General features: G+C 41.6%; 11 non-coding genes across 11 annotated transcripts; all 11 read left to right on the top strand.

The window, feature by feature from the left end:
• Nucleotides 1–279: 279 nt before the first annotated feature.
• trnai-aau (transfer RNA isoleucine (anticodon AAU)) lies at nucleotides 280–353 on the top strand. Its single transcript has one exon. It is a non-coding gene; the product is annotated as a tRNA-Ile (tRNA).
• Nucleotides 354–1,641: 1,288 nt separating this feature from the next.
• On the top strand, nucleotides 1,642–1,715 carry trnai-aau (transfer RNA isoleucine (anticodon AAU)). The gene has a single exon. It is a non-coding gene; the product is annotated as a tRNA-Ile (tRNA).
• A 1,885-nt stretch (nucleotides 1,716–3,600) lies between these two features.
• trnai-aau (transfer RNA isoleucine (anticodon AAU)) lies at nucleotides 3,601–3,674 on the top strand. Its single transcript has one exon. It is a non-coding gene; the product is annotated as a tRNA-Ile (tRNA).
• A 1,235-nt stretch (nucleotides 3,675–4,909) lies between these two features.
• On the top strand, nucleotides 4,910–4,983 carry trnai-aau (transfer RNA isoleucine (anticodon AAU)). The gene has a single exon. It is a non-coding gene; the product is annotated as a tRNA-Ile (tRNA).
• A 1,570-nt stretch (nucleotides 4,984–6,553) lies between these two features.
• trnai-aau (transfer RNA isoleucine (anticodon AAU)) lies at nucleotides 6,554–6,627 on the top strand. The gene has a single exon. It is a non-coding gene; the product is annotated as a tRNA-Ile (tRNA).
• A 2,399-nt stretch (nucleotides 6,628–9,026) lies between these two features.
• Nucleotides 9,027–9,100, top strand: trnai-aau (transfer RNA isoleucine (anticodon AAU)). The gene has a single exon. It is a non-coding gene; the product is annotated as a tRNA-Ile (tRNA).
• Nucleotides 9,101–12,171: 3,071 nt separating this feature from the next.
• trnai-aau (transfer RNA isoleucine (anticodon AAU)) lies at nucleotides 12,172–12,245 on the top strand. Its single transcript has one exon. It is a non-coding gene; the product is annotated as a tRNA-Ile (tRNA).
• A 1,294-nt stretch (nucleotides 12,246–13,539) lies between these two features.
• trnai-aau (transfer RNA isoleucine (anticodon AAU)) lies at nucleotides 13,540–13,612 on the top strand. The gene has a single exon. It is a non-coding gene; the product is annotated as a tRNA-Ile (tRNA).
• Nucleotides 13,613–14,695: 1,083 nt separating this feature from the next.
• On the top strand, nucleotides 14,696–14,769 carry trnai-aau (transfer RNA isoleucine (anticodon AAU)). The gene has a single exon. It is a non-coding gene; the product is annotated as a tRNA-Ile (tRNA).
• A 1,161-nt stretch (nucleotides 14,770–15,930) lies between these two features.
• Nucleotides 15,931–16,004, top strand: trnai-aau (transfer RNA isoleucine (anticodon AAU)). The gene has a single exon. It is a non-coding gene; the product is annotated as a tRNA-Ile (tRNA).
• Nucleotides 16,005–17,113: 1,109 nt separating this feature from the next.
• On the top strand, nucleotides 17,114–17,187 carry trnai-aau (transfer RNA isoleucine (anticodon AAU)). Its single transcript has one exon. It is a non-coding gene; the product is annotated as a tRNA-Ile (tRNA).
• The last annotated feature ends 765 nt before the right edge of the window (nucleotides 17,188–17,952 follow it).

Here is a 17,952-nt window from a genome sequence, read left to right on the forward strand (position 1 = left end):
ATTTTTATTTTTAATTTGGCACCCTTGTGTAGACCTAGCCCCGCCCACATCTCGTGTTTTTCCCAATGCCAAATTAAGAGCTTCATCCACACACATAATTGTGTTGCTGTCCTGGAGCCCTGTGGGGTGTGTTTGTGAACAGAGCCCCGGAACCAGCTTGCTTAGGGGGCTCATAGTTTATTTCTCAATAGGTGATGGATTTGTTATGGAATGTCTTGAGCTCTTATTTAGTACGGTGTAGTTATTTCCACCTTTATCCGTCAAATGAGCATTATCTAAGGCCGGTTAGCTCAGTTGGTTAGAGCGTCGTGCTAATAACGCGAAGGTCGCGGGTTCGATACCCGTACTGGCCAGGAGATTTTGTTTTTACTTTACTGTGTATGTCTACAGTGTCACATAACTGTATTGATTGGGGTCTACAATGTGCATTTTAAATTAGTAGTATAACTCTCTCTTTCTGTCTTTCTCCAACTTACTCTTGTCTTTCTCCACTCCTTACTCTCTCTTTCTGTCTTTCTCCACTCCTTACTCTTCTTTCTCCACTCCTTACTCTCTCTTTCTGTCTTTCTCCACTCCTTACTCTCTTTCTCCACTTTACTCTCTTTTCTGTCTTCTTTCTCCACTCCTTACTCTCTCTTTCTGTCTTTCTCCACTCCTTACTCTCTCTTTCTCCACTCCTTACTCTGTCTTTCTCCACTCCTTACTCTCTCTTTCTGTCTTTCTCCACTCCTTACTCTCTCTTTCTGTCTTTCTCCACTCCTTACTCTGTCTTTCTCCACTCCTTACTCTCTCTTTCTCCACTCCTTACTCTCTCTTTCTGTCTTTCTCCACTCCTTACTCTCTCTCTCTGTCTTTCTCCACTCCTTACTCTCTCTTTCTGTCTTTCTCCACTCCTTACTCTCTCTTTCTCTCTTTGTCCACTCCTTACTCTCTCTTTCTGTCTTTCTCCACTCCTTACTCTCTCTTTCTCCACTCCTTACTCTCTCTTTCTGTCTTTCTCCACTCCTTACTCTCTCTTTCTCCACTCCTTACTCTCTCTTTCTCCACTCCTTACTCTCTCTTTCTGTCTTTCTCCACTCCTTACTCTCTCTTTCTGTGTTTCATTGCTTATCTATCTCTCTCTCTCTCAATTCAATTTCAATTCACCTCAAGTGGCTTTATTGGCATGGGAAACATATGTTAACATTGCCAAAGCGAGTGAAGTAGATAATATACAAAAGTGAAATAAACAATAAAAATATACAGTAAACATTATACATAAAGAAGTTCCAGGGAAAAGGAAACCGCACACCAGTCTTGATAGTATCACTGATCTTTAATAAGCTTTACTTATCGGCCTCATGGCTTTTGTGAGTTAAATTTATTTTTATTTTTAATTTGGCACCCTTGTGTAGACCTAGCCCCGCCCACATCTCGTGTTTTTCCCAATGCCAAATTAAGAGCTTCATCCACACACATAATTGTGTTGCTGTCCTGGAGCCCTGTGGGGTGTGTTTGTGAACAGAGCCCCGGAACCAGCTTGCTTAGGGGGCTCATAGTTTATTTCTCAATAGGTGATGGATTTGTTATGGAATGTCTTGAGCTCTTATTTAGTACGGTGTAGTTATTTCCACCTTTATCCGTCAAATGAGCATTATCTAAGGCCGGTTAGCTCAGTTGGTTAGAGCGTCGTGCTAATAATGCGAAGGTCGCGGGTTCGATACCCGTACTGGCCAGGAGATTTTGTTTTTACTTTACTGTGTATGTCTACAGTGTCACATAACTGTATTGATTGGGGTCTACAATGTGCATTTTAAATTAGTAGTATAACTCTCTCTCTCTGTCTTTCTCCACTCCTTACTCTGTTTTTCTCTCTCTGTCTTTCTCCACTCCTTACTCTGTCTTTCTCCACTCCTTACTCTGTCTTTCTCCACTCCTTACTCTCTCTTTCTGTCTTTCTCCACTCCTTACTCTCTCTTTCTGTCTTTCTCCACTCCTTACTCTCTCTTTCTCCACTCCTTACTCTCTTTGTCCACTCCTTACTCTCTCTTTCTGTCTTTCTCCACTCCTTACTCTCTCTTTCTGTCTTTCTCCACTCCTTACTCTCTCTTTCTGTCTTTCTCCACTCCTTACTCTGTCTTTCTCCACTCCTTACTCTCTCTTTCTCCACTCCTTACTCTCTCTTTCTGTCTTTCTCCACTCCTTACTCTCTCTTTCTGTCTTTCTCCACTCCTTACTCTCTCTTTCTGTCTTTCTCCACTCCTTACTCTCTCTTTCTCTTTCTGTCTTTCTCCACTCCTTACTCTCTTTTCTGTCTTTCTCCACTCCTTACTCTGTCTTTCTCCCACTCCTTCTCTGTCTTTCTCCACTCCTTACTCTCTCTTTCTCCACTCCTTACTCTCTCTTTCTGTCTTTCTCCACTCCTTACTCTCTCTCTCTGTCTTTCTCCACTCCTTACTCTCTCTTTCTGTCTTTCTCCACTCCTTACTCTCTCTTTCTCTCTTTGTCCACTCCTTACTCTCTCTTTCTGTCTTTCTCCACTCCTTACTCTCTCTTTCTCCACTCCTTACTCTGTCTTTCTCCACTCCTTACTCTCTCTTTCTGTCTTTCTCCACTCCTTACTCTCTCTTTCTGTCTTTCTCCACTCCTTACTCTCTCTTTCTGTCTTTCTCCACTCCTTACTCTGTCTTTCTCCACTTCTTACTCTCTCTTTCTCCACTCCTTACTCTCTCTTTCTGTCTTTCTCCACTCCTTACTCTCTCTTTCTGTCTTTCTCCACTCCTTACTCTCTCTTTCTGTCTTTCTCCACTCCTTACTCTCTCTCTCTCTTTCTCCACTCCTTACTCTCTCTTTCTCTTTCTCTCCTTACTCTCTCTTTCTCTTTCTCCACTCCTTACTCTCTCTTTCTGTCTTTCTCCACTCCTTACTCTCTCTTTGTCCACTCTCTTTTGTCCACTCTCTCTTTCTCTCTTTCTCCACTCCTTACTCTCTCTTTCTCCACTCCTTACTCTCTCTTTCTGTCTTTCTCCACCTTCTTCTCTTTCTGTCTTTCTCCACTCCTTACTCTCTCTTTCTGTGTTTCATTGCTTATCTATCTCTCTCTCTCTCAATTCAATTTCAATTCACCTCAAGTGGCTTTATTGGCATGGGAAACATATGTTAACATTGCCAAAGCGAGTGAAGTAGATAATATACAAAAGTGAAATAAACAATAAAAATATACAGTAAACATTATACATAAAGAAGTTCCAGGGAAAAGGAAACCGCACACCAGTCTTGATAGTATCACTGATCTTTAATAAGCTTTACTTATCGGCCTCATGGCTTTTGTGAGTTAAATTTATTTTTATTTTTAATTTGGCACCCTTGTGTAGACCTAGCCCCGCCCACATCTCGTGTTTTCTCCAATGCCAAATTAAGAGCTTCATCCACACACATAATTGTGTTGCTGTCCTGGAGCCCTGTGGGGTGTGTTTGTGAACAGAGCCCCGGAACCAGCTTGCTTAGGGGGCTCATAGTTTATTTCTCAATAGGTGATGGATTTGTTATGGAATGTCTTGAGCTCTTATTTAGTACGGTGTAGTTATTTCCACCTTTATCCGTCAAATGAGCATTATCTAAGGCCGGTTAGCTCAGTTGGTTAGAGCGTCGTGCTAATAACGCGAAGGTCGCGGGTTCGATACCCGTACTGGCCAGGAGATTTTGTTTTTACTTTACTGTGTATGTCTACAGTGTCACATAACTGTATTGATTGGGGTCTACAATGTGCATTTTAAATTAGTAGTATAACTCTCTCTCTCTGTCTTTCTCCACTCCTTACTCTGTCTTTCTCCACTCCTTACTCTGTTTTTCTCTCTCTGTCTTTCTCCACTCCTTACTCTCTCTTTCTGTCTTTCTCCACTCCTTACTCTGTCTTTCTCCACTCCTTACTCTCTCTTTCTGTCTTTCTCCACTCCTTACTCTGTTTTTCTCTTTCTCCACTTTCTCCACTCCTCTCTCTGTCTTTCTCCACTCCTTACTCTCTCTTTCTGTCTTTCTCCACTCCTTACTCTACTCTCTCTCTGTCTTTCTCCACTCCTTACTCTCTCTTTCTGTCTTTCTCCACTCCTTACTCTGTCTTTCTCCACTCCTTACTCTGTCTTTCTCCACTCCTTACTCTCTCTTTCTGTCTTTCTCCACTCCTTACTCTCTCTTTCTGTCTTTCTCCACTCCTTACTCTCTCTTTCTCCACTCCTTACTCTCTCTTTGTCCACTCCTTACTCTCTCTTTCTGTCTTTCTCCACTCCTTACTCTCTCTTTCTCTTTCTCCACTCCTTACTCTCTCTTTCTCCACCACTCCTTACTCTCTCTTTCTGTCTTTCTCCACTCCTTACTCTCTCTTTCTGTGTTTCATTGCTTATCTATCTCTCTCTCTCTCAATTCAATTTCAATTCACCTCAAGTGGCTTTATTGGCATGGGAAACATATGTTAACATTGCCAAAGCGAGTGAAGTAGATAATATACAAAAGTGAAATAAACAATAAAAATATACAGTAAACATTATACATAAAGAAGTTCCAGGGAAAAGGAAACCGCACACCAGTCTTGATAGTATCACTGATCTTTAATAAGCTTTACTTATCGGCCTCATGGCTTTTGTGAGTTAAATTTATTTTAATTTTTAATTTGGCACCCTTGTGTAGACCTAGCCCCGCCCACATCTCGTGTTTTTCCCAATGCCAAATTAAGAGCTTGATCCACACACATAATTGTGTTGCTTTCCTGGAGCCCTGTGGGGTGTGTTTGTGAACAGAGCCCCGGAACCAGCTTGCTTCGGGGGCTCATAGTTTATTTCTCAATAGGTGATGGATTTGTTATGGAATGTCTTGAGCTCTTATTTAGTACGGTGTAGTTATTTCCACCTTTATCCGTCGAATGAGCATTATCTAAGGCCGGTTAGCTCAGTTGGTTAGAGCGTCGTGCTAATAACGCGAAGGTCGCGGGTTCGATACCCGTACTGGCCAGGAGATTTTGTTTTTACTTTACTGTGTATGTCTACAGTGTCACATAACTGTATTGATTGGGGTCTACAATGTGCATTTTAAATTAGTAGTATAACTCTCTCTCTCTGTCTTTCTCCACTCCTTACTCTGTCTTTCTCCACTCCTTACTCTCTCTTTCTCCACTCCTTACTCTCTCTTTCTGTCTTTCTCCACTCCTTACTCTCTCTCTGTCTTTCTCCACTCCTTACTCTCTCTTTCTGTCTTTCTCCACTCCTTACTCTCTCTCTTTCTGTCTTTCTCCACTCCTTACTCTCTCTTTCTGTCTTTCTCCACTCCTTACTCTCTCTTTCTCCACTCCTTACTCTGTCTTTCTCCACTCCTTACTCTCTCTTTCTGTCTTTCTCCACTCCTTACTCTCTCTTTCTGTCTTTCTCCACTCCTTACTCTGTCTTTCTCCACTCCTTACTCTCTCTTTCTCCACTCCTTACTCTCTCTTTCTGTCTTTCTCCACTCCTTACTCTCTCTTTCTGTCTTTCTCCACTCCTTACTCTCTCTTTCTGTCTTTCTCCACTCCTTACTCTCTCTTTCTGTCTTTCTCCACTCCTTACTCTGTCTTTCTCCACTCCTTACTCTCTCTTTCTCCACTCCTTACTCTCTCTTTCTGTCTTTCTCCACTCCTTACTCTCTCTCTCTGTCTTTCTCCACTCCTTACTCTCTCTTTCTGTCTTTCTCCACTCCTTACTCTCTCTTTCTGTCTTTCTCCACTCCTTACTCTCTCTTTCTCCACTTCTTACTCTCTCTTTCTCCACTCCTTACTCTCTCTTTCTCCACTCCTTACTCTCTCTTTCTGTCTTTCTCCACTCCTTACTCTCTCTTTCTCCACTTCTTACTCCCTCTTTCTCCACTCCTTACTCTCTCTTTGTCCACTCCTTACTCTCTCTTTCTCTCTTTCTGCACTCCTTACTCTCTCTTTCTCCACTCCTTACTCTCTCTTTCTGTCTTTCTCCACTTCTTACTCTCTCTTTCTCCACTCCTTACTCTCTCTTTCTGTGTTTCATTGCTTATCTATCTCTCTCTCTCTCTCAATTCAATTTCAATTCACCTCAAGTGGCTTTATTGGCATGGGAAACATATGTTAACATTGCCAAAGCGAGTGAAGTAGATAATATACAAAAGTGAAATAAACAATAAAAATATACAGTAAACATTATACATAAAGAAGTTCCAGGGAAAAGGAAACCGCACACCACTCTTGATAGTATCACTGATCTTTAATAATCTTTACTTATTATCTCATGGCTTTTGTGAGTTAAATTTATTTTAATTTTTAATTTGGCACCCTTGTGTAGACCTAGCCCCGCCCACATCTCGTGTTTTTCCCAATGCCAAATTAAGAGCTTCATCCACACACATAATTGTGTTGCTGTCCTGGAGCCCTGTGGGGTGTGTTTGTGAACAGAGCCCCGGAACCAGCTTGCTTTCTCATAGTTTATTTCTCAATAGGTGATGGATTTGTTATGGAATGTCTTGAGCTCTTATTTAGTACGGTGTAGTTATTTCCACCTTTATCCGTCGAATGAGCATTATCTAAGGCCGGTTAGCTCAGTTGGTTAGAGCGTCGTGCTAATAACGCGAAGGTCGCGGGTTCGATACCCGTACTGGCCAGGAGATTTTGTTTTTACTTTACTGTGTATGTCTACAGTGTCACATAACTGTATTGATTGGGGTCTACAATGTGCATTTTAAATTAGTAGTATAACTCTCTCTCTCTGTCTTTCTCCACTCCTTACTCTGTTTTTCTCTCTCTGTCTTTCTCCACTCCTTACTCTCTCTTTCTGTCTTTCTCCACTACTCTCTCTTTTCTCTTTCTCCACTCCTTACTCTGTCTTTCTCCACTCCTTACTCTGTCTTTCTCCCACTCCTGTCTTTCTCCACTCCTCTCTTTCTGTCTTTCTCCACTCCTTACTCTCTCTTTCTGTCTTTCTCCACTCCTTACTCTCTCTTTCTGTCTTTCTCCACTCCTTACTCTCTTTCTCTTCTCCACTTTCTCTCTCTGTCTTTCTCCACTCCTTACTCTCTCTTTCTGTCTTTCTCCACTCCTTACTCTCTCTTTCTTTCTCCACTCCTTACTCTCTTTCTGTCTTTCTCCACTCCTTACTCTCTCTTTCTCCACTCCTTACTCTCTCTTTCTCCACTCCTTACTCTCTCTTTCTGTCTTTCTTTCTCCACTCCTTACTCTCTCTTTCTGTCTTTCTCCACTCCTTACTCTCTTTTCTGTTTCATTGCTTATCTATCTCTCTCTCTCTCAATTCAATTTCAATTCACCTCAAGTGGCTTTATTGGCATGGGAAACATATGTTAACATTGCCAAAGCGAGTGAAGTAGATAATATACAAAAGTGAAATAAACAATAAAAATATACAGTAAACATTATACATAAAGAAGTTCCAGGGAAAAGGAAACCGCACACCAGTCTTGATAGTATCACTGATCTTTAATAAGCTTTACTTATCGGCCTCATGGCTTTTGTGAGTTAAATTTATTTTTATTTTTAATTTGGCACCCTTGTGTAGACCTAGCCCCGCCCACATCTCGTGTTTTCCCAATGCCAAATTAAGAGCTTCATCCACACACATAATTGTGTTGCTGTCCTGGAGCCCTGTGGGGTGTGTTTGTGAACAGAGCCCCGAACCAGCTTGCTTAGGGGCTCATAGTTTATTTCTCAATAGGTGATGGATTTGTTATGGAATGTCTTGAGCTCTTATTTAGTACGGTGTAGTTATTTCCACCTTTATCCGTCAAATGAGCATTATCTAAGGCCGGTTAGCTCAGTTGGTTAGAGCGTCGTGCTAATAATGCTTCGCGGGTTCTCCCGTACTGGCCAGGAGATTTTGTTTTTACTTTACTGTGTATGTCTACAGTGTCACATAACTGTATTGATTGGGTATAACTCTCTCTCTCTGTCTTTCAATGTCATTTTAAATTAGTAGTATAACTCTCTACTCTCTCTGTCTTTCTCCACTCCTTACTCTGTCTTTCTCCACTCCTTACTCTCTCTTTCTGTCTTTCTCCACTCTCTCTCTCTGTCTTTCTCCACTCCTTACTCTCTCTTTCTGTCTTTCTCCACTCCTTACTCTGTTTTCTCTTTGTTTTTCCACTCCTTACTCTGTCTTTCTCCACTCCTTACTCTCTCTTTCTGTCTTTCTCCACTCCTTACTCTCTCTTTTTCTGTCTTTCTCCACTCCTTACTCTCTCTTTCTGTCTTTCTCCACTCCTTACTCTGTCTTTCTCCACTCCTTACTCTGTTTTCTCCACTCCTTACTCTCTTTCTTTCTCCACTCCTTACTCTCTCTTTCTGTCTTTCTCCACTCCTTACTCTCTCTTTCTCCACTCCTTTCTCCACTCCTTTACTCTCTCTTTCTGTCTTTCTCCACTCTTTCTCTTTCTCCACTCCTTACTCTTCTTTCTCCACTCCTTACTCTCTCTTTCTGTCTTTCTCCACTCCTTACTCTCTCTTTCTGTGTTTCATTGCTTATCTATCTCTCTCTCTCTCAATTCAATTTCAATTCACCTCAAGTGGCTTTATTGGCATGGGAAACATATGTTAACATTGCCAAAGCGAGTGAAGTAGATAATATACAAAAGTGAAATAAACAATAAAAATATACAGTAAACATTATACATAAAGAAGTTCCAGGAAAAGGAAACCGCACACCACTCTTGATAGTATCACTGATCTTTAATAAGCTTTACTTATCGGCCTCATGGCTTTTGTGAGTTAAATTTATTTTAATTTTTAATTTGGCACCCTTGTGTAGACCTAGCCCCGCCCACATCTCGTGTTTTCCCAATGCCAAATTAAGAGCTTCATCCACACACATAATTGTGTTGCTGTCCTGGAGCCCTGTGGGGTGTGTTTGTGAACAGAGCCCCGGAACCAGCTTGCTTAGGGGGCTCATAGTTTATTTCTCAATAGGTGATGGATTTGTTATGGAATGTCTTGAGCTCTTATTTAGTACGGTGTAGTTATTTCCACCTTTATCCGTCGAATGAGCATTATCTAAGGCCGGTTAGCTCAGTTGGTTAGAGCGTCGTGCTAATAACGCGAAGGTCGCGGGTTCGATACCCGTACTGGCCAGGAGATTTTGTTTTTACTTTACTGTGTATGTCTACAGTGTCACATAACTGTATTGATTGGGGTCTACAATGTGCATTTTAAATTAGTAGTATAACTCTCTCTCTCTGTCTTTCTCCACTCCTTACTCTCTCTTTCTGTCTTTCTCCACTCCTTACTCTCTCTTTCTGTCTTTCTCCACTCCTTACTCTGTTTTTCTGTCTTTCTCCACTCCTTACTCTGTCTTTCTCCACTCCTTACTCTCTCTTTCTGTCTTTCTCCACTCCTTACTCTCTCTTTCTGTCTTTCTCCACTCCTTACTCTGTCTTTCTCCACTCCTTACTCTCTCTTTCTGTCTTTCTCCACTCCTTACTCTCTCTTTCTGTCTTTCTCCACTCCTTACTCTGTCTTTCTCCACCTTTACTCTGTCTTTCTCCACTCCTTACTCTCTCTTTCTGTCTTTCTCCACTCCTTACTCTGTCTTTCTCCACCTTACTCTGTCTTTCTCCTTCCTTACTCTCTCTTTCTGTCTTTCTCCTCCTTACTCTCTCTTTCTGTCTTTCTCCACTCCTTACTCTCTCTTTCTGTCTTTCTCCACTCCTTACTCTTACTCTGTTTTCTCCACCTTACTCTGTCTTTCTCCACTCCTTACTCTGTCTTTCTCCACTCCTTACTCTCTCTTTCTGTCTTTCTCCACTCCTTACTCTCTCTTTCTGTCTTTCTCCACTCCTTACTCTCTCTTTCTGTCTTTCTCCACTCCTTACTCTGTCTTTCTCCACTCCTTACTCTGTCTTTCTCCACTCCTTACTCTCTCTTTCTGTCTTTCTCCACTCCTTACTCTCTCTTTCTGTCTTTCTCCACTCCTTACTCTCTCTTTCTGTCTTTCTCCACTCCTTACTCTCTCTTTCTCTCTTTCTCCACTCCTTACTCTGTCTTTCTCCACCTCCTTCTTTCTCACTCCTTACTCTCTCTTTCTCCACTCCTTACTCTCTCTTTCTGTCTTTCTCCACTCCTTACTCTCTCTTTCTGTCTTTCTCCACTCCTTACTCTCTCTTTCTGTCTTTCTCCACTCCTTACTCTCTCTTTCTCCACTTCTTACTCTCTCTTTCTCCACTCCTTACTCTCTCTTTCTGTCTTTCTCCACTCCTTACTCTCTCTTTCTCCACTCCTTACTCTCTCTTTCTCCACTCCTTACTCTCTCTTTCTGTCTTTCTCCACTCCTTACTCTCTCTTTCTCCACTCCTTACTCTCTCTTTCTCCACTCCTTACTCTCTCTCTCTGTCTTTCTCCACTCCTTACTCTGTTTTTCTCTCTCTGTCTTTCTCCACTCCTTACTCTCTCTTTCTGTCTTTCTCCACTCCTTACTCTGTCTTTCTCCACTCCTTACTCTGTTTTTCTCTCTCTGTCTTTCTCCACTCCTTACTCTGTTTTTCTCTCTCTGTCTTTCTCCACTCCTTACTCTGTTTTTCTCCACTCCTTACTCTCTCTTTCTGTCTTTCTCCACTCCTTACTCTCTCTTTCTGTCTTTCTCCACTCCTTACTCTCTCTTTCTGTCTTTCTCCACTCCTTACTCTGTCTTTCTCCACTCCTTACTCTGTCTTTCTCCACTCCTTACTCTCTCTTTCTGTCTTTCTCCACTCCTTACTCTGTCTTTCTCCACTCCTTACTCTGTCTTTCTCCACTCCTTACTCTCTCTTTCTGTCTTTCTCCACTCCTTACTCTCTCTTTCTGTCTTTCTCCAGTCCTTACTCTCTCTTTCTCTCTTTGTCCACTCCTTACTCTCTCTTTCTGTCTTTCTCCACTCCTTACTCTCTCTTTCTCCACTCCTTACTCTCTCTTTCTCCACTCCTTACTCTCTTTCTGTCTTTCTCCACTCCTTACTCTGTCTTTCTCCACTCCTTACTCTCTCTTTCTCCACTCCTTACTCTCTTTTCTGTCTTTCTCCACTCCTTACTCTCTCTTTTTCTCCACTCCTTACTCTCTCTTTCTCCACTCTTACTCTCTCTTTCTTCACTCCTTACTCTCTCTTTCTGTCTTCTCTCCTTACTCTCTTCTCTGTCTTTCTCCACTCCTTACTCTCTCTTTCTGTCTTTCTTCACTCCTTACTCTCTCTTTTCTGTCTTTCTCCACTCCTTACTCTCTCTTTCTCCACTCTTTACTCTCTCTTTCTCCACTCCTTACTCACTCTTTTGTCCACTCCTTACTCTCTCTCTCTGTCTTTCTTCACTCCTTTCTTTCTCCACTCCTTACTCTTTCTCTCCACTCCTTACTCTCTCTTTCTGTCTTTCTCCACTCCTTACTCTCTCTTTCTGTCTTTCTCCACTCCTTACTCTCTCTTTCTGTCTTTCTCCACTCCTTACTCTCTCTTTCTGTCTTTCTCCACTCCTTACTCTCTCTTTCTCCACTCCTTACTCTCTCTTTGTCCACTCCTTACTCTCTCTTTCTGTCTTTCTCCACTCCTTACTCTCTCTTTCTCCACTCCTTACTCTCTCTTTCTCCACTCCTTACTCTCTCTTTCTGTCTTTCTCCACTCCTTACTCTCTCTTTCTGTGTTTCATTGCTTATCTATCTCTCTCTCTCTCAATTCAATTTCAATTCACCTCAAGTGGCTTTATTGGCATGGGAAACATATGTTAACATTGCCAAAGCGAGTGAAGTAGATAATATACAAAAGTGAAATAAACAATAAAAATATACAGTAAACATTATACATAAAGAAGTTCCAGGGAAAAGGAAACCGCACACCACTCTTGATAGTATCACTGATCTTTAATAAGCTTTACTTATCGGCCTCATGGCTTTTGTGAGTTAAATTTATTTTAATTTTTAATTTGGCACCCTTGTGTAGACCTAGCCCCGCCCACATCTCGTGTTTTTCCCAATGCCAAATTAAGAGCTTCATCCACACACATAATTGTGTTGCTGTCCTGGAGCCCTGTGGGGTGTGTTTGTGAACAGAGCCCCGGAACCAGCTTGCTTAGGGGGCTCATAGTTTATTTCTCAATAGGTGATGGATTTGTTATGGAATGTCTTGAGCTCTTATTTAGTACGGTGTAGTTATTTCCACCTTTATCCGTCAAATGAGCATTATCTAAGGCCGGTTAGCTCAGTTGGTTAGAGCGTCGTGCTAATAACGCGAAGGTCGCGGGTTCGATACCCGTACTGGCCAGGAGATTTTGTTTTTACTTTACTGTGTATGTCTACAGTGTCACATAACTGTATTGATTGGGGTCTACAATGTGCATTTTAAATTAGTAGTATAACTCTCTCTCTCTGTCTTTCTCCACTCCTTACTCTGTCTTTCTCCACTCCTTACTCTCTCTTTCTCCACTCCTTACTCTCTCTTTCTGTCTTTCTCCACTCCTTACTCTCTCTTTTTCTCCACTCCTTACTCTCTCTTTCTGTCTTTCTCCACTCCTTACTCTCTCTTTCTCTCTTTGTCCACTCCTTACTCTCTCTTTCTGTCTTTCTCCACTCCTTACTCTCTCTTTCTCCACTCCTTACTCTGTCTTTCTCCACTCCTTACTCTCTCTTTCTGTCTTTCTCCACTCCTTACTCTCTCTTTCTGTCTTTCTCCACTCCTTACTCTGTCTTTCTCCACTCCTTACTCTCTCTTTCTCCACTCCTTACTCTCTCTTTCTGTCTTTCTCCACTCCTTACTCTCTCTCTCTGTCTTTCTCCACTCCTTACTCTCTCTTTCTGTCTTTCTCCACTCCTTACTCTCTCTTTATGTCTTTCTCCACTCCTTACTCTCTCTTTCTGTGTTTCTCCACTCCTTACTCTCTCTTTCTCCACTCCTTACTCTCTCTTTGTCCACTCCTTACTCTCTCTTTCTGTCTTTCTCCACTCCTTACTCTCTCTTTCTCCACTCCTTACTCTCTCTTTCTGTCTTTCTCCACTCCTTACTCTCTCTTTCTGTGTTTCATTGCTTATCTATCTCTCTCTCTCTCAATTAAATTTCAATTCACCTCAAGTGGCTTTATTGGCATGGGAGACATATGTTAACATTGCCAAAGCGAGTGAAGTAGATAATATACAAAAGTGAAATAAACAATAAAAATATACAGTAAACATTATACATAAAGAAGTTCCAGGGAAAAGGAAACCGCACACCACTCTTGATAGTATCACTGATCTTTAATAAGCTTTACTTATCGGCCTCATGGCTTTTGTGAGTTAAATTTATTTTTATTTTTAATTTGGCACCCTTGTGTAGACCTAGCCCCGCCCACATCTCGTGTTTTTCCCAATGCCAAATTAAGAGCTTCATCCACACACATAATTGTGTTGCTGTCCTGGAGCCCTGTGGGGTGTGTTTGTGAACAGAGCCCCGGAACCAGCTTGCTTAGGGGGCTCATAGTTTATTTCTCAATAGGTGATGGATTTGTTATGGAATGTCTTGAGCTCTTATTTAGTACGGTGTAGTTATTTCCACCTTTATCCGTCAAATGAGCATTATCTAAGGCCGGTTAGCTCAGTTGGTTAGAGCGTCGTGCTAATAACGCGAAGTCGCGGGTTCGATACCCGTACTGGCCAGGAGATTTTGTTTTTACTTTACTGTGTATGTCTACAGTGTCACATAACTGTATTGATTGGGGTCTACAATGTGCATTTTAAATTAGTAGTATAACTCTCTCTCTCTGTCTTTCTCCACTCCTTACTCTGTCTTTCTCTTTCTCTCCTTACTCTCTCTTTCTCCACTCCTTACTCTCTCTTTCTGTCTTTCTCCACTCCTTACTCTCTCTTTCTGTCTTTCTCCACTCCTTACTCTCTCTTTCTTCTTTCTCCACTCCTTACTCTCTCTTTCTGTCTTTCTCCACTCCTTACTCTCTCTTTCTGTCTTTCTCCACTCCTTACTCTCTCTTTCTCCACTCCTTACTCTGTCTTTCTCCACTCCTTACTGTCTCTCTTTCTGTCTTTCTCCACTCCTTACTCTCTCTTTCTGTCTTTCTCCTCCTTACTCTGTCTTTCTCCACTCCTTACTCTCTCTTTCTCCACTCCTTACTCTTTCTTTTCTGTCTTTCTCCACTCCTTACTCTCTCTTTCTGTCTTTCTCCACTCCTTACTCTCTCTTTCTGTGTTTCATTGCTTATCTATCTCTCTCTCAATTCAATTTCAATTCACCTCAAGTGGCTTTATTGGCATGGGAAACATATGTTAACATTGCCAAAGCGAGTGAAGTAGATAATATACAAAAGTGAAATAAACAATAAAAATATACAGTAAACATTATACATAAAGAAGTTCCAGGGAAAAGGAAACCGCACACCACTCTTGATAGTATCACTGATCTTTAATAAGCTTTACTTATCGGCCTCATGGCTTTTGTGAGTTAAATTTATTTTTATTTTTAATTTGGCACCCTTGTGTAGACCTAGCCCCGCCCACATCTCGTGTTTTTCCCAATGCCAAATTAAGAGCTTGATCCACACACATAATTGTGTTGCTGTCCTGGAGCCCTGTGGGGTGTGTTTGTGAACAGAGCCCCGGAACCAGCTTGCTTAGGGGGCTCATAGTTTATTTCTCAATAGGTGATGGATTTGTTATGGAATGTCTTGAGCTCTTATTTAGTACGGTGTAGTTATTTCCACCTTTATCCGTCGAATGAGCATTATCTAAGGCCGGTTAGCTCAGTTGGTTAGAGCGTCGTGCTAATAACGCGAAGGTCGCGGGTTCGATACCCGTACTGGCCAGGAGATTTTGTTTTTACTTTACTGTGTATGTCTACAGTGTCACATAACTGTATTGATTGGGGTCTACAATGTGCATTTTAAATTAGTAGTATAACTCTCTCTCTCTGTCTTTCTCCACTCCTTACTCTGTTTTCTCTCTCTCTGTCTTTCTCCACTCCTTACTCTGTCTTTGTCTCACTCCTTACTCTCTCTTTCTGTCTTTCTCCACTCCTTACTCTCTCTTTCTGTCTTTCTCCACTCCTTACTCTGTTTCTGTCTTTCTCCACTCCTTACTCTGTCTTTCTCCACTCCTTACTCTCTGTCTTTCTGTCTTTCTCTCTCTTACTGTCTTTCTCCACTTCTGTCTTTCTCCACTCCTTACTCTCTTTCTCCACTTTACTGTCTTTCTCCACTCCTTCTCTTTCTGTCTTTCTCCACTTTTACTCTCTCTTTCTCCACTCCTTACTCTCTCTCTGTCTTTCTCCACTCCTTACTCTCTCTTTCTCCACTCCTTACTCTCTCTTTTTCTCCACTCCTTACTCTCTCTTTCTGTCTTTCTCCACTCCTTACTCTCTCTTTCTCCACTCCTCTTTCTCCTCTCCTTACTCTCTCTTTCTGTCTTTCTGTGTTTCATTTCTGTGTTTCATTGCTATCTATCTCTCTCTCTCTCAATTCAATTTCAATTCACCTCAAGTGGCTTTATTGGCATGGGAACATATGTTAACATTGCCAAAGCGAGTGAAGTAGATAATATACAAAAGTGAAATAAACAATAAAAATATACAGTAAACATTATACATAAAGAAGTTCCAGGGAAAAGGAAACCGCACACCACTCTTGATAGTATCACTGATCTTTAATAAGCTTTACTTATCGGCCTCATGGCTTTTGTGAGTTAAATTTATTTTTATTTTTAATTTGGCACCCTTGTGTAGACCTAGCCCCGCCCACATCTCGTGTTTTTCCCAATGCCAAATTAAGAGCTTCATCCACACACATAATTGTGTTGCTGTCCTGGAGCCCTGTGGGGTGTGTTTGTGAACAGAGCCCCGGAACCAGCTTGCTTAGGGGGCTCATAGTTTATTTCTCAATAGGTGATGGATTTGTTATGGAATGTCTTGAGCTCTTATTTAGTACGGTGTAGTTATTTCCACCTTTATCCGTCAAATGAGCATTATCTAAGGCCGGTTAGCTCAGTTGGTTAGAGCGTCGTGCTAATAACGCGAAGGTCGCGGGTTCGATACCCGTACTGGCCAGGAGATTTTGTTTTTACTTTACTGTGTATGTCTACAGTGTCACATAACTGTATTGATTGGGGTCTACAATGTGCATTTTAAATTAGTAGTATAACTCTCTCTCTCTGTCTTTCTCCACTCCTTACTCTGTTTTTTCCACTCCTCTCTCTGTCTTTCTCCACTCCTTACTCTGTCTTTCTCCACTCCTTACTCTCTCTTTCTGTCTTTCTCCACTCCTTACTCTCTCTTTCTGTCTTTCTCCACTCCTTACTCTGTCTTTCTCCACTCCTTACTCTGTCTTTCTCCACTCCTTACTCTCTCTTTCTGTCTTTCTCCACTCCTTACTCTTTCTTTCTGTCTTTCTCCACTCCTTACTCTCTCTTTCTGTCTTTCTCCACTCCTTACTCTGTCTTTCTCCACTTCTTACTCTCTCTTTCTCCACTCCTTACTCTCTCTTTCTCCACTCCTTACTCTCTCTTTCTCCACTCCTTACTCTCTCTTTGTCCACTCCTTACTCTCTCTTTCTGTCTTTCTCCACTCCTTACTCTCTCTTTCTGTCTTTCTCCACTCCTTACTCTCTCTTTCTGTGTTTCATTGCTTATCTATCTCTCTCTCTCAATTCAATTTCAATTCACCTCAAGTGGCTTTATTGGCATGGGAAACATATGTTAACATTGCCAAAGCGAGTGAAGTAGATAATATACAAAAGTGAAATAAACAATAAAAATATAGAGTAAACATTATACATAAAGAAGTTCCAGGGAAAAGGAAACCGCACACCACTCTTGATAGTATCACTGATCTTTAATAAGCTTTACTTATCGGCCTCATGGCTTTTGTGAGTTAAATTTATTTTTATTTTTAATTTGGCACCCTTGTGTAGACCTAGCCCCGCCCACATCTCGTGTTTTTCCCAATGCCAAATTAAGAGCTTGATCCACACACATAATTGTGTTGCTGTCCTGGAGCCCTGTGGGGTGTGTTTGTGAACAGAGCCCCGGAACCAGCTTGCTTCGGGGGCTCATAGTTTATTTCTCAATAGGTGATGGATTTGTTATGGAATGTCTTGAGCTCTTATTTAGTACGGTGTAGTTATTTCCACCTTTATCCGTCGAATGAGCATTATCTAAGGCCGGTTAGCTCAGTTGGTTAGAGCGTCGTGCTAATAACGCGAAGGTCGCGGGTTCGATACCCGTACTGGCCAGGAGATTTTGTTTTTACTGTACTGTGTATGTCTACAGTGTCACATAACTGTATTGATTGGGGTCTACAATGTGCATTTTAAATTAGTAGTATAACTCTCTCTCTCTGTCTTTCTCCACTCCTTACTCTGTTTTTCTCTCTCTGTCTTTCTCCACTCCTTACTCTGTCTTTCTCCACTCCTTACTCTCTCTTTCTGTCTTTCTCCACTCCTTACTCTCTCTTTCTGTCTTTCTCCACTCCTTACTCTGTCTTTCTCCACTCCTTACTCTGTCTTTCTCCACTCCTTACTCTCTCTTTCTGTCTTTCTCCACTCCTTACTCTTTCTTTCTGTCTTTCTCCACTCCTTACTCTCTCTTTCTGTCTTTCTCCACTCCTTACTCTGTCTTTCTCCACTTCTTACTCTCTCTTTCTCCACTCCTTACTCTCTCTTTCTCCACTCCTTACTCTCTCTTTCTCCACTCCTTACTCTCTCTTTGTCCACTCCTTACTCTCTCTTTCTGTCTTTCTCCACTCCTTACTCTCTCTTTCTGTCTTTCTCCACTCCTTACTCTCTCTTTCTGTGTTTCATTGCTTATCTATCTCTCTCTCTCAATTCAATTTCAATTCACCTCAAGTGGCTTTATTGGCATGGGAGACATATGTTAACATTGCCAAAGCGAGTGAAGTAGATAATATACAAAAGTGAAATAAACAATAAAAATATACAGTAAACATTATACATAAAGAAGTTCCAGGGAAAAGGAAACCGCACACCAGTCTTGATAGT

This window comes from Oncorhynchus nerka, linkage group LG18 (genome assembly GCF_034236695.1).
Source record: "Oncorhynchus nerka isolate Pitt River linkage group LG18, Oner_Uvic_2.0, whole genome shotgun sequence".
Taxonomy (NCBI): Eukaryota; Metazoa; Chordata; class Actinopteri; order Salmoniformes; family Salmonidae; genus Oncorhynchus; species Oncorhynchus nerka.